The sequence below is a fragment of the Schistocerca americana genome, chromosome 8 (assembly GCF_021461395.2).
Source record: "Schistocerca americana isolate TAMUIC-IGC-003095 chromosome 8, iqSchAmer2.1, whole genome shotgun sequence".
In the NCBI taxonomy this organism is placed as follows: Eukaryota; Metazoa; Arthropoda; class Insecta; order Orthoptera; family Acrididae; genus Schistocerca; species Schistocerca americana.
Genome location: NC_060126.1, coordinates 450,232,325 through 450,246,737, shown reverse-complemented (window position 1 = coordinate 450,246,737; position 14,413 = coordinate 450,232,325). Strand labels below are relative to the sequence as shown.

Genomic DNA, 14,413 nt, shown 5'->3' with positions numbered 1-14,413 from the left:
GGAAGTGTGGGGACGCGTCTTGCACACGTTCACGCATGCCTTAGCCCACGGCGCACGGCAACAGGGACATTGTTGTCGCAGAAATGCTGCACCACCTCTTATGCTATGTGTTTGTCGCTCGTTTCTGTCGGCATTGTTATTAAAATAGTGCTGAGCGCTTTCTCCATTTTCTATAGCAACTCAGTGTTTCAAACCAATGCAAGTTTTACGAATAAAAATTACTCCTTTTTTTTTAAAAAAAGAACGATTTATTTAAAAACGAAACATTTCAGCACTGCTGCTATGATTAATTGGTATTTAGGTTTATTATTTGATTATTAGTAAACAATAAAGAAAAACACCTTCTCTAACCGAGACCAAAGAAACACTGAAAAATACCGGTTATTTAGAACTATAATACCGATTTCCATTTTAACGGGTTGGTCTTTCCCATCCCTATAGTGCAGATGGTATAGAACTGATGCCAACCTCCACTGCTGAGATAGGTCACAGCGGTCAAATGGTATGTGTGTGTGTGTGTGTGTGTTGTGTGCAGGCAGCTAATGCGGTTCCACAGTGTGGTAGCTGACGTAGCGACAGCGGCCCAGCAGCCGCTACGCACAGCTGGCATGGCCTGCCTCAGCGCTGACAGCAGCGGCCGAATACGGCTACAAGGACCACATTGCCAGGCCGCCTTCTGTCTGGTCAGGTCATAAGAACCATTTGACCCCCCCCCCCACCCCCACCCCCCCGTCTCCCCCAACCGTCAGTGGACGGTAGAAATGAAGTACCAAGTTGAGAAATCGGTACATTTCCGACATATTCTTCTGTTAGAGTTCGATAGACGGGTTGCAGCAACGGAGGCAGCAATACGCTTTAGCGCCATGTATGAGGACAATGAAACTGGACAGAGCACGGGAAGGAAATGGTTTTCTCGTTTTAAGGAGGATGGCTTTGGCACTAATGAGTCTCCACGTACAAGAAGACGTTCGGGCTTTGAATAAGATCGTTTAAACACATTAATCCACAACGATCCACGTCATTGAACTCGAGAACTGACAAATGTGGCGAAGTGTGATCTACCCACCATCGTGCGACATTTGCATGCAATGGGAGAAGGTTCAAAACTCGGCTTTATATCTACCGCAATGCTCTAAGCCAAAATCACAAAAATCAGCTGGTGGCCGTATGTGCATCTCTGCTTGCGCGACGTCAATTGGCTCGTGAACAACACCAACCATTCCTATCCTATACCGTTACTGGTGACGAGAAATGGTTTTTTTATGTTGTTGTTGTGGTCTTCAGTCCAGAGATTGGTTTGATGCAGCTCTCCATGCTACTCTATCCTGTGCAAACTTCTTCATCTCCCAGTACCTACTGCAACCTACATCCTTCTGAATTTGTTTAGTGTATTCCTCTCTTGGTCTCCCTCTACAATTTTTACCCTCAACGTTGCCCTCCAATACTAAATTGGTGATCCCTTGATGCCTCAGAATATGTCCTACCAACAGATCCCTTCTTCTAGTCAAGTTGTGCCACAAATTTCTCTTCTCCCCAATTCTATTCAATACCTCTCCATCAGTTATGTGATCTACCCATCTAAGCTTCAGCATTCTTCTGTAGCACTACATTTCGAAAGCTTCTATTCTCTTCTTGTCCAAACTATTTATCGTTCGTGTTCCACTTCCATACATGGCTGCACTCCATACAAATACTTTCAGAAACGACTTCCTGACATTTAAGTCTATACTCGATGTTAACAAATTTCTCTTCTTTAGAAACGCTTTCCTTGCCATTGCCAGTCTACATTTTATATCCTCTCTACTTCGACCATCATTAGTTATTTTGCTCCCCAAATAGCAAAACTCCTTTACTACTTAAAGTGCCTCATTTCCTAATCTAATTCCCTCTGCATCACCCGAATTAACTCGCCTACATTATATTATCCTCGTTTTGTTTTTGTTGATGTTCATCTCATATCCTCCTTTCAAGACACTGTGCATTCCGTTCATCTGCTCTTCCATATCCTTTGCTGTTTCCGACAGAATTACAATGTCATCGGTAAACCTCAAAGTTTTTATTTCGTCTCCATGGATTTTAATTCCTACTCCGAATTTTTCTTTTGTTTCCTTTACTGCTTGCTCAATATACAGATTGAATAACATCGGGGATAGGCTACAACCCTGTCTTACTCCCTTCCCAACCCCTGCTTCCCTTTCACGCCCCTCGACTCTTTTAACTGCCATCTTGTTTCCGTACAAATTGCAAATAGCCTTTCGCTCCCTGTATTTTACCCCTACCACCCTCAGAATTTGAAAGAGAGTATGTTAATGTATGGAAAAGAAAGGAATGGTTGACGCCAAAAAAGCAGAAGTTCCCCGTACAGAGACCTACGCACGTCCTCGAAAGATCCGGTGGAACAGCGACGGTTTGGTGTACTAGGAACTGCTACCCCGAATTGTAACCATCACTGCTGACATTTATTGCCAACAACTGAGAAGTCTTGCAGATGCAATCCAAGAACAACGACCAGGAAGTCTGCATGAAGTGATGCTATTCTACGATAACGCCTTCCCACAATCTGCTAGGCTGACAAAGAACACTATAAAATAGTTTGGGTGGGAAGTCACTCTTCACCCACCTCACTCTTCTGATCTTGCTCCCTCAGATTTTCACCTTTTCCGCTCTGTACCGAACAGCCTTCAAGGAACTCCCTTTCCGGATGAAAACGCCCTCCGAACGTGGATCGACGAGTTCTGTGCCTCAAGCACGTTTCCTACAGTCGCGTAATCGAAAAGTTCCCCCAGCATTGGCAGAGTGTTGTAAATAGTGAAGGAGAATATATTATTGATGACTAAAGTTTCTGTTACGTGTACCTGTTGTGTTCAACAGTTATTATGGGAAACTGCCACTAACTTCAGAAGTAGCCCAACAGTTATTTGCTATTCTTTCAGGTGTCGCAGTGTATTAGTTTCGACACGCCAGGTGAGTTTTTTACGTTTTTTAACGCCTGCGGCAGGCGAGTGTATGGGCAGACTTACGGAGCAGAGTGGGCGGCTGCCCGGCTACCCGGCGCAGATCTTGGTGGTGCAGGAGGCGGCGGTGCCCTTGTCGTTGCAGCGACACGTGTTGCAGTCCTGCATGAAGGTGCTGCCCGGCGTACACGTGGAGGCTCGCACCGCTCTACTTGCTCCTGCAACAATGCACACAGGGCGGGTGAGTGCTGCGGTGACGGCAGTAGCAAAAGACAGCCCGCTGCAAATTTTGTAACGTCTCGCGAAAAACTGAAATTGCTTAATATTGGTCTTGAGAACGACAGCGTTAGAAAGTTAAACCAGAAACTAAATGACTGGAAACATTTACAACGGGACATATTCAACATCACGACAGCAATGAATGACACCAGTGTACGAAACCTGGCGTCTTCAATGGACCAGAATAAAACGGTACAGTAATTTCCGCTCCATAAGCAGCAGGTTTCGCTGCTCGCTCGCACCAGGAAATACAAACGGAGGCGGCTCCGCAGCCTATTTTATTGCACGACGCGGCCGGCCGCTGGTGCAACAGAACCTATGTGGGCGGGTGGAAAGAAATGTGTCAGGCTTCATAATACGTATTTATATATGTCGTGTATCATGAATTTCTTGTACGTGAATGTGAATCTGCGAATGAACTTTCCTAATCCTCCTCACACCTTTCCATAAAGAGTGGCGAAATCTTAGTTGGGAAGTAGTTCTGCAGTATAGTAGTGCCAACCTTACTCCTGGGTAGGGGATCAGAGAGACGGCACAGGCAGGTAAAAGTCAAAGACTTTCCAGTGTCACAAGATTTGTGGTGGAGGGGTTGGTCACGGCCAAGTGGTTCGACCATCACCTCCACCGGGACCCAGGAAGACCTCTGGATGCCCGCGATATTGTGGGAGTGTTACAGAAGACGGGTAAGTGAGCAGACGTGCCCTCAGTGCGTCTGTCTCGATGTTCACGCGTGGAAGAGAGGTATTTGAATATTTGTACTAATTCTTTTATTTCCAGCATCGGACTGTTTAAGGAAATGAATGTTCTCGTTTAATTTCGGAAATGTATCTGGTCCCCAGTTTGCCCATTATCCTCCTCACATAGTCGATGTCCCATGTAAAATATTGGGAGTCTTTGGTAGTATACATTTGGCCTACGCAATTCCCTCTTGCCTGTAGAAATGTGCGTGCAGATTAGTATATAACAGACCCGAGCTATAAGTTGTAAAACTGTAATATCTGCAAACTGGAACAATTGCTGCAATCGCTGTAAAGTCGAGTGATAATGTTTAAAATAAATAGATAATCAATAGTCATCAATCTTTAACATATCCAAAAAATCACAAAAGAGTCAAGTTAAAGGAATTCATTAAAAAAAAAAGATATAGAATGCAGGGACCCACACATCAGCGTGTGAGCCCTCCAGCCCGCTGCCTAGTATCGTACAGAAAAGGCACGCTCTCTAGGTAGCGCTCTCAAGCTCCCCTCCCCTGTTATTAGTTGCGCAATTTTCATTCAGGGCTTGACGACATCTGGCGTCCCTAGGCAAGGAGGTTTGACGGTAATCTTTCACAAACAACGCAGTATCTGGACAGTAACTGGAGGCTATTTTTGCGCTTTTCGAACGATACAAAACGACAGGCCAGTGAGGGAGTTAGCCTGTAGTGTGCGAAGAGTGTAGTTCAAGCTGTCGGTGGTTCTGTGATGTTTCGCGGGTGTTTTACGTGCAACGACTTGGGACCTCTCATTCAGGTTACTGTGGATATGAATCAGTATGTTTATTTCAATATTACTGGTGGCGAAGGGTTACTCTTTCTTCTACATCTTCATGGCAGTTTTGTTCTGGACACTTCTGTCTCCGCCGGCCGGAGTGGCCGCGCGGTTAAAGGCGCTACAGTCTGGAACCGCACGACCACTACGGTCGCAGGCAGGTTCGAATCCTGCCTCGGGCATGGATGTGTGTGATGTCCTTAGGTTAGTTAGGTTTAAGTAGTTCTAAGTTCTAGGGGACTTATGACCACAGCAGTTGAGTCCCATAGCGCTCAGAGCCATTTGAACTTCTGTCTCCCAATATGGAAACAGCCGTGTTCGCAGAGCTGCGTCCCCACGTCCCTGATTTGATAAACACTCGGGTTCTCCATCGCACCTTGACTGTTCTGCTAAATCACTCCATCATAATGCTATAGAAAAAACGCTCTAAGTAAAAAGCAACGCTCCACAAAGGAATTATCCGAACGGAACTGTGGGACGGAAATCAGTAGATGTGCTGCACGTGTACAGGCAAACAAACGATTAAAATTTCAGAAAAAATAGAGGATTTGTTCAAGAGGAAGAGCTTCGGAAATTGAGGAAGTCAATAATGCGTTGTTTCACCTCTGGCTCCTATGAAAGGAGTTTTTCGGCTTGACACTGATTCACAGATTTGTTGGATGTCCTCCTGAGGGATATTTTGCCACATTTTGTCCATCTGGCGCGTTACATCGTCAGAACGAGCTGGTTGGGCTCATTTTGCCACATTTTGTCCATCTGGCGCGTTACATCGTCAGAACGAGCTGGTTGGACAGCCCTGTGTGTAATGCCCCTAACGTTCTCAGTTGGGGAGAGGTCCGAAGGTGTTGCTGTTCACGTAAGATTTAGCAAGCACGAAGACAAACACTAAATACTCTCGCCATGTGCGGGCGGGCGTTATCTTGCTGAAACATAAGCCGACGATGGCTTGCCGTGAAGAGTAACAAAACGGGGCGCAGAATATCGTAGACGTAACGCCGTGCTGTAAGCGTACCACGGATGACGACCAAAGGGGTCCTCTTACGGAGTGGCACCTCAGACCATGACTCCTGGTTGGCAGCCTGCACGGCGGGCGACAGTGAGGTTGGTACCCAACTGCTCTCCGCTGCTTCTCCAGACACGTCTTCGCTGGCCGTCTGGGCTCAGTTCGTAGCGGCACTCACCGCTGAAGATAATTCTACTCCAGTCAATGACGTTCCTGGCCGAATGCGCCCGACACCACTGCGGACGGGTTTTCTGACGTGCTAATGTCAATGCTAGTGAGCACAGCCCGCCCACCTTTCCGTTAACCGCCTACAAATGGTTCGTGCGATCACTGAAGCACCAGTTGCACGTCGGATGGACGATAATGATGAACCCGGAGCTGTGAGTGCCTCTCTGACGATTGATCGGTACTCACGTTCTGTCGACTCCCTAGGTTCGACCAGGCTGCAGCCATTCGTTGTAACATCGTCTGATAGTGCTATCACTCCTGCTCAAACGTCGAGCACTCCAACCGGCTTCTTTGAGCTCAACTACACGACCTCTCTCAAATTATGACGTTTGCGTGTGCTGTTTACGCGTCTATCTGCGAGGAATAGTTGCTGTCCAACTGAGTACACGGAGTGTAATCTGAAAAGACTTTATGTGCCAGTATCTACATGTCCCCTGTTTACTATCTTTGCCGGCTGCGTGGTGTCCACGTGACCTGACGGGATACCAATTCGATTCTACACAGAGTACGCGAAAGAACTTGCGCTCCATCTAACAGCCGTGTACCGCAAGTCTCTAGAGGAACGGAAGGTTCGAAATGTTTGGAAAAGAGCACAGGTAGTGCCAGTCTACAAGAAGGGTCGTCGAGCAGATGCGCAAAACTATAGACCTATATCTCTGACGTCCATCTGTTGTAGAATTTTATAACATGTTTTTTGATCGCGTATCATGTCGTTTCTGGAGAACCAGAATCTACTCTGTAGGAATCAACATGGATTCCGGAAACAGCGATCGTGTGAGACCCAACTCGGTTTATTTGTTCATGAGACCCAGAAAATATTAGATACAGGCTCCCAGGCAGATGCTATTTTCCTTGACTTTCGGAAGGCGTTCGATACAGTTCCGCACTGTCGCCTGATAAACAAAGTAAGAGCCTACGGAATATCAGACCAGCTGTGTGGCTGCATTGAAGAGTTTTTAGCAAACAGAACACAGTATGTTGTTCTCAATGGAGAGACGTCTACAGAGGTTAAAGTAACCTCTGGTGTGCCACAGGGGAGTGTTATGGGACCATTGCTTTTCACAATATATATAAATGACCTAGTAGATAGTGTCGGAAGTTCCATGCGGCTTTTCGCGGATGATGCTGTAGTATACAGAGAAGTTGCAGCATTAGAAAATTGTAGCGAAATGCAGGAAGATCTGCAGCGGATAGGCACTTGTTGCAGGGAATGGCAACTGACCCTTAACATAGACAAATGTAATGTATTGCGAATACATAGAAAGAAGGATCCTTTATTGTATGATTATATGATAGCGGAACAAACACTGGTAGCAGTTACTTCTGTAAAATATCTGGGAGTATGCGTGCGGAACGATTTGAAGTGGAATGATCGTATAAAATTAGTTGTTGGTAAGGCGGGTACCAGGTTGAGATTCATTGGGAGAACCTTAGAAAATGTAGTCCATCAACAAAGGACGTGGCTTACAAAACTCTCGTTCGACCTATACTTGAGTATTGCTCATCAGTGTGGGATCCGTACCAGATCGGGTTGACGAAGGAGAAAGAGAAGATCGAAAGAAGAGCGGCGCGTTTCGCCACAGGGTTATTTGGTAAGCGTGATAGCGTTACGGAGATGTTTAGCAAACTCAAGTGGCAGACTGTGCAAGAGAGGCGCTCAGCATCGCGGTGTAGCTTGCTGTCCAGGTTTCGAGAGGGTGCGTTTCTGGATGAGGTATCGAATATATTGCTTCCCCTACTTATACCTCCCGAGGAGATCACGAATGTAAAATTAGATAGATTCGAGCGCGCACGGAGGCTTTCCGGCACTCGTTCTTCCCGCGAACCATACGCGACTGGAACAGGAAAGGGAGGTAATGACAGTGGCACATAAAGTGCCCTCCGCCACACACCGTTGGGTGGCTTGCGGAGTATAAATGTAGATGTAGGTGTAGAAATTGCGTTGCAGCGTCACACAGTCATCCAGTAGCCGCCAAAGTTTTTGTGAGCAATATGTACTGCTCCTCTGTGTTGCATTTTTATTTATTTATTTTTTTATTATCTTACAGTGTATCTGGTGCTATTTCGGGGCCGTCCACCTCTTACGTAGCATCCACTGCATCAGTGCTAACTGGGTGGGCGACACAGTAAAGCTGCGTGGGCCACTCCAGCAGACGACAGCCAGGCGGTTTCGTCCGACCGACCACCCAGCTGGCGGCAGCCCAATCGCCACAAGAGGTCGCTGGCCCCGCGGACATGTTGCTTGGCCTCTGGAGGCTCACGTCCTCACAAACAGAACGGACTGTATCCTAGTGCCTTCACGGTATCCACATCTATATCTACATAGGTACTACGCAAGCCACCGTAGGTGCGTGGTGGAGGGTACCATGCACCACTACTGGTGCCAGAGCTGTGCCAGGCGAGATGCTGACCCCAGTAGCAATTCGTCAGTCACAGTCTCGGTAAGGAACCAGAAGGGCCTTCGACGCCGTATCTCAAACAGCAACAAACTCTGCATGGAGCAGCAAGCGCCGCCACCAGGCTTTCCCCCACATGTGACCTCTGCACCGCGGGCGTCGTGGAGCTCCGTGTTATTAACTGTCTCCTTCCAAGGCGTACTCAGCTTGTAACCTTGATATTTCTTGAGGCTGTCAGCCCAACAAATAGTAACTATGCCATCCAAGTCCAATTCTGACTTAATAATATACAGTCAATGTAAAAACCTACTCTTTAGAGGAGACTTGAGTTCATGTGTTTACTAATAAACTTGTTCTGCATCGTTTACCTGGGCTGTGTTCTTATTGCACCTCCAGCGGTGTGGATCATATCATCTGCGACTACTTAGACCGAAAAAAAACCTGACACCAAGAAGGAGTTTTGCAACATAAACGAAAATTGGTCAGCGTGTTTCTACATCAAAGATGATGTCTATTCTAATTTCGCGCCAATCCCATAAATTGGACGATAGTAGCAACACTATGAGGATGCAGATCACTGTAACAATCGTGAGTGTTAGTTACTTTTGAGAATGGACGTGGTGGGCTGACGTTAGTCAAGACAAAGGCGCCATTATCAACACCTGAGTCTCAACGAGGGCGTGTAATAGAGCTACGAGAAGCTGGATGTTCCTTCTGCGATACTGCAGAAAGGCTTGGCAGGTGTGTAGCCACTATAAATGACTGCTGTCAGCGGTGGACACGAGAAAGTACGGTCGCAAGAAGACTCGGCCCCGGACAACCACTTGACGCCACCGAAAGGGAAAAACATCGCGTTCGGCGTACGGCTCTGGCCCATCGTACTACATCAGCAGCATAATTTGAGCATCAGTTATCACCACAGTGACACAGCGAACTGTTACAAAAAGGTTACTTCATGACAGCTTCGTACCAGTCACCCTGTAGCATGCATTCCATTGACATCAATCCATCCCTTCAGTAGTGTCGAGCGAGAGCTAATTGGAGGGCAGGGTCGTGCTCTGTTGTGTTTTCTGAGGAAAGCTGTTTCTGTCACGGTGCCAGTGATGGCCGTGATGGTTAGAAGGTGGACAGCTGAACGGCTGCAAACAACCTGTCTGTGTGCTAGACGCACTGGACGTACACCTGCTGGGGTGCGATATCGTGTGACCGCAGCAACACTCTCGTAGTTTTCCTGCTCACCCTGACTCCAAAAGTGAAAGTCAGTCTGGTGCTTCGACCTGTTGTGCTGCTATTCATGAACAGAATTTCAGGGGGTGTTTTCCAGCAGACCACAAATCGCTGTTGTGACCCAACATGCTCTACAGGGACTGCACATGTTACCTCGGCCTGTTGGATCAGCAGATCTGTCTCCAGACCACATATGGGATATCATCGACGACAACTCCAGCGTCATCCGCAATCAGCATTTACGGTCCATTCATTGACAGGCCAAGTGCAGCAGGCATGAACTCCATCCCACAAACTGACATCCGACATCTGTTTCACGCATTGCATGCATGTCTGTGTGCTTACATTCAACATTCTAGCGGTTACATCGGTTATTAATGTAACAGCAGCCCGCATCTCGTGGTCGTGCGATAGCGTTCTCGCTTCCCACGCCCGGGTTCCCGGGTTCGATTCCCGGCGGGGTCAGGGATTTTCTCTGCCTCGTGATGGCTGGGTGTTGTGTGCTGTCCTTAGGTTAGTTAGGTTTAAGTAGTTCTAAGTTCTAGGGGACTGATGACCATCGATGTTAAGTCCCATAGTGCTCAGAGCCATTTGAACCATTTTTTTGTAACAGCATTTCACGCATGCAATGACTTACCTCGCGCTTACATTAACCTGTGATCTTGCAATATTAATCACTTAAATATATTACCCAGATGAATGTATTCCCGAAATTTCATTACCACACATTACTTATTTTTTGGTGTTGCGATCTTTTTTCCGTTAGTGTATTTGGAACAGCTGTAGGTACCCTATCACACGTTTATCGTTCCGCTGAATCACACTGTCTTAATTCCATAGAAAATAATGAAGACTTTTTAGAACAGAGGTTGAAATGTAGCAGTGTACTTCTCCACAATGCGGCAACTCTACGGGATCAAATAATGAATGAATGGCTGCAGCTGGGTTTGGGTCACCTAAGGAAACCTGCAGACTCTCTTCGAGCCATGTTGGGCTCATGTGCGTTGGTTTAAACCTTGGTTCCTATTCTGTGTTTGGTGTCCCGCGGTTATTGCGATTATGCTGTTGTTCGCTCTCTCCGTGAGAGGCAGCAGCAGTGTGTATCGATATTCGCTCTATCTTTGGTCCGGTGCTTATAGCTTCCAGATGGGCTGTGTGCGAGCAGTCAGTCGGTAGGCATGGAGCAGCGAGGAAATCTCCGCGGGGCGTAGTTTGGCCAGGCCCGCTGGCGGTTTCTACGTAGTGGAGGAGTGTGCGGGGCCGTCCCCATTGCTACGAGGTCCGTGGCTCACTGACCCTGGACATGAAAGTTGAGTTTGGATTATTTATCAGCAAGTCAAGACTGTTCAGATTGTGCCGTTTGGTTCTCGTTGTTGGCTGTTGGGACATTCCCGCGAGCAACAGCGTGTGTGTTCGAGTTGGCCAAGGTTTAGCCATCGTCCAGTGGAGTCTAACTGTATTTGGTTATTTGCAATTGAAGTGCACCAGCGGAATTTTCTGCCTTGTGGCCGTTAACGTTCCGGCTACCTGCCCTGGTCGTTGAAGTAAATTCAGGCAGTGTCCTTTCCTCACCATGTTGTCGGTGTCCAGCACAGTGTGTTGTCTGACAGCTTAATGTATGCTTGGTTCTGGGCGTTCATGCCTTTTACGTTTCGCATTGAACTCTCGGTTGTGTGCTGGTCGAGTGGAGTGCAAGTTACCTTGTCGGTGGGTCCGTTGACTGTCTGTTGGTTGGGTTGTCGTCGGATCGAGAATGACTGGGCCGACTGTCTGTCTCACCTAAGTGAACGTTAGTATTTCAAGTACTGGCCGACCCCCGAAACTTCTGAGCGCCGTTAGCTGCACTGCCTTTTCTGATTTTCTATTGTGTGTATTTGTATGGCTCATAGCCGAAGGTTTTGAATCAAAGTTGAATTGTTTTTAGTGGTGTTTTAAGTCATGGGCCTTCAGCAGCTTTAAAATTAAAGTTTCTTGCTTTTCAAGTGTTAGATTGTTTGGGCCTTCAGCCTGATCAATATATAGTTTAAAGATAAAGCCTTGGGCCTTCTGCCTAATAAAAATTATTTTAGTTGTCTTGTAAGTCACGGGCCTTCAGCCGTTTTAAAATTAAGGATCTTTGTCTTTCGAGCATCAGACTGTTTCGGGCCTTCAGCCTAATTGAAGTTAAGGCCTTTTGGCTTGCGTTTTTTTAATTTAATTTTACCTCGAGCCTTGAGCCGTCTTTAAATTACGGTTGTTGCTTTTCAAGTGTTAGATTTTTGGGCCTTCAGGAAAATTATAGAACTTACTTAACGTGAGGCCTTCTGCCTTCTAAATATTCTTTTGGGCGTCTGAATTTTGAGTTAAGGGCTTTTAGCCGTTTCTTTTTTTAAATTAAAGTGGTTGTGCCCTTAAGCCATAAGATAGTGTGGCGTATTCAGTCGGTAACTAAGTTCAAGAATTTGTACTGCAATGTTTGGTCAAATAAATAAAGTTATATGTGTTCGAGTGTAACTGACAGCCGCTCATTTTGGCCACTTTCCTGTCCTGTCCTGCGGGCTTAGCAGGACGTCTCACTCTTCTTCGCAGAATTGTGGCTTTTCGCAGGGCTTGCGGGAGCGTTACACGGTAACCGTGTGATGTCTCGCGGGAGTCATCCATTTGTTGTCTAGTACGCTTAGTTTCATTCCTTAATGCGTACTACTGCAAAACTGTATTCGCGAGTTCTGCGATGGAAAATGCTGACTACTTCATTTCTCTCAGCTCAATATCTCCCTCAATACGGGGAGATGGGAAAGGGGGGGGGGGGGGGAGGTTGCTGAATCAGTTTCTCAAACTCAGAAATGGGAAAGCATAATGTGTAATGTAGTATCTATTAGAAAAACGAGAACATTAACATTAGGATTAATGGTAGCGAGGTAGATGAAGTTAAGGAATTCTGATACCTAGGCAGCAAGATTACCCACGACGGACGGAGCAAAGAGGACATCAAAAGCAGACTAACACTGGCAAAAATGATATTTCTGGCCTTAATTTGAGGAAGAAATTTCTGAGAAATATACGTCTGAAGCAGAGAATGGTGAAACATGGACTATGGCAAAACTGGAACAGAAGAGAATCGGAGTATTTGTGAGATGTGGTGCTACAAACGAATGTGGACTGATAAGGTAAGGAATGAGGAGATTCTGAGCAGAATCGGAGAAAATGTGGGAAACACTGACAAGGAAAAGAGACAGAATGATAGGCCATCTGTTAAGACATCGAGGAATGACTTCCGTGGTGCTAGAGGGAGCTATAGAGGGCAAAAACTGTAGAGGAAGACAGAGATCGGAATACATCCAGCAAAGAACTGAGGATATATGTTACAAGTGCTACTCTGTGATGAAGAAGTCGGCACATGAGAAGAATTCGTGGCGGGCAGCATCAAACAAGTCAGAAGACTGATGACTCAAAATAAATTAATAAATAAAAAATAAAAGGCACTCATCGTGGAACTAGATCTATAAGTAATTAAACGTTTAAATGGATGAATTTGTTGATATTCATTTACGTTTAGTGATAACTGTTAATAGAAGTCTCTCTTCCAAATTTTGAAAACAAGAACCACTCTCATTACTAGTAAAATACTAAACGATACAAAAACTAAGGTAAACTTCACAGGAGATATTTCGGAACATTTTGAAATTAAAACAGGAGTGAGAGAAAATGATGGACTGTCTCCATTGCTTTTCAACTCTCTCTTAGAAAAAAGGAATTCATGAGTGGCGGAAACTAAAATCAGAGCTAAAAATTCACGGACTCATAAAATTGGGAAGAACCATTATTACTGTGGACTGGTTGTCTTTTGCAGACGACCTGGCAGTTCAATGCCAGCACTTTCAAACAGCTCGAAACAAATACAAATTATTAAATAACCGGCAGAAAGAGGAGGGTTCGAAACATATTTTGAAATATATATATATATATTTTTTTTTCCAGCAACAATTTGGCGCCGAAAATTCTAAAAACAAAATGCGTGTAAATCGAGAGAGTTGAGCATTTAAGATATTTAGCTGAGACCATTAAATAATCAGTTTTGAGGCTTGGAAGAGACGTCTACAACAAAATGTGTCTCAGAGGACATCAAACTCTGGCACTAAAGCACAGTCATCAACGCAGTGTCTTTATGAGGCTATGATATTCGTTTTAAACAGAAAGACAGACTCTGAGGAAATCCGAAAGAGAAAACGAAAAGTATTAAAGAAAACTGTAAGTCCAGATTATACTGTAGAAGGATCGTACTGTAGAGAATCAATGTTTTTAACTGTGTCAGGGGTAGAACTGTATGCTTAAAAACGAATTTATCTCGAATTAACTGACTAATGTCTTTTTTTCCGATTTACGATCTTATCTGTTTTGTGTTGAGAAAAGCGTAGCACGAAAAGCCTTCTTCTCCTTATCGACTCTCTCTTGTTCCGACCGCCAATTTGTAAGGCCATGTAACCGTCATTTCTGTACTCTTGCTTGAATAATAATTGATAAAAACTTAACTACGTATTCATTCTTTAGCCATGTACTTGAACCGTTTCACTAATATTATATAAAAATTTATTAGTGTTTAAGCCTGTCAGATTTGTTGGAAGCGGTTAGTTTGGTAACGTATCTATCGCGGGCCATTAGCGCGCTATCCTTTATCCATTTTGATATCCACAAGTCGAGCCTGCGATCTAATCTTCTTTACGAAGTCCGACTATCGCTGTGTATTATCATACAAATCGTTTTGTTACAATGAAACTAAATATTGTGTCACAAGACTTCTCCCCTCTTCAACAACGACTT

At 45.4% G+C, this 14,413-nt stretch overlaps 1 long non-coding RNA gene across 1 annotated transcript in view; it reads right to left on the bottom strand.

Annotated features, from left to right (window-relative positions):
- LOC124545256 overlaps positions 1-14,413 on the bottom strand; it is a 34,832-nt gene that overhangs the window by 9,663 nt on the left and 10,756 nt on the right. The window contains exon 2 of the long non-coding RNA XR_006967598.1: positions 3,021-3,172. This is a non-coding gene — a long non-coding RNA (uncharacterized LOC124545256). The remainder of the gene's footprint in view (positions 1-3,020; positions 3,173-14,413) is intronic.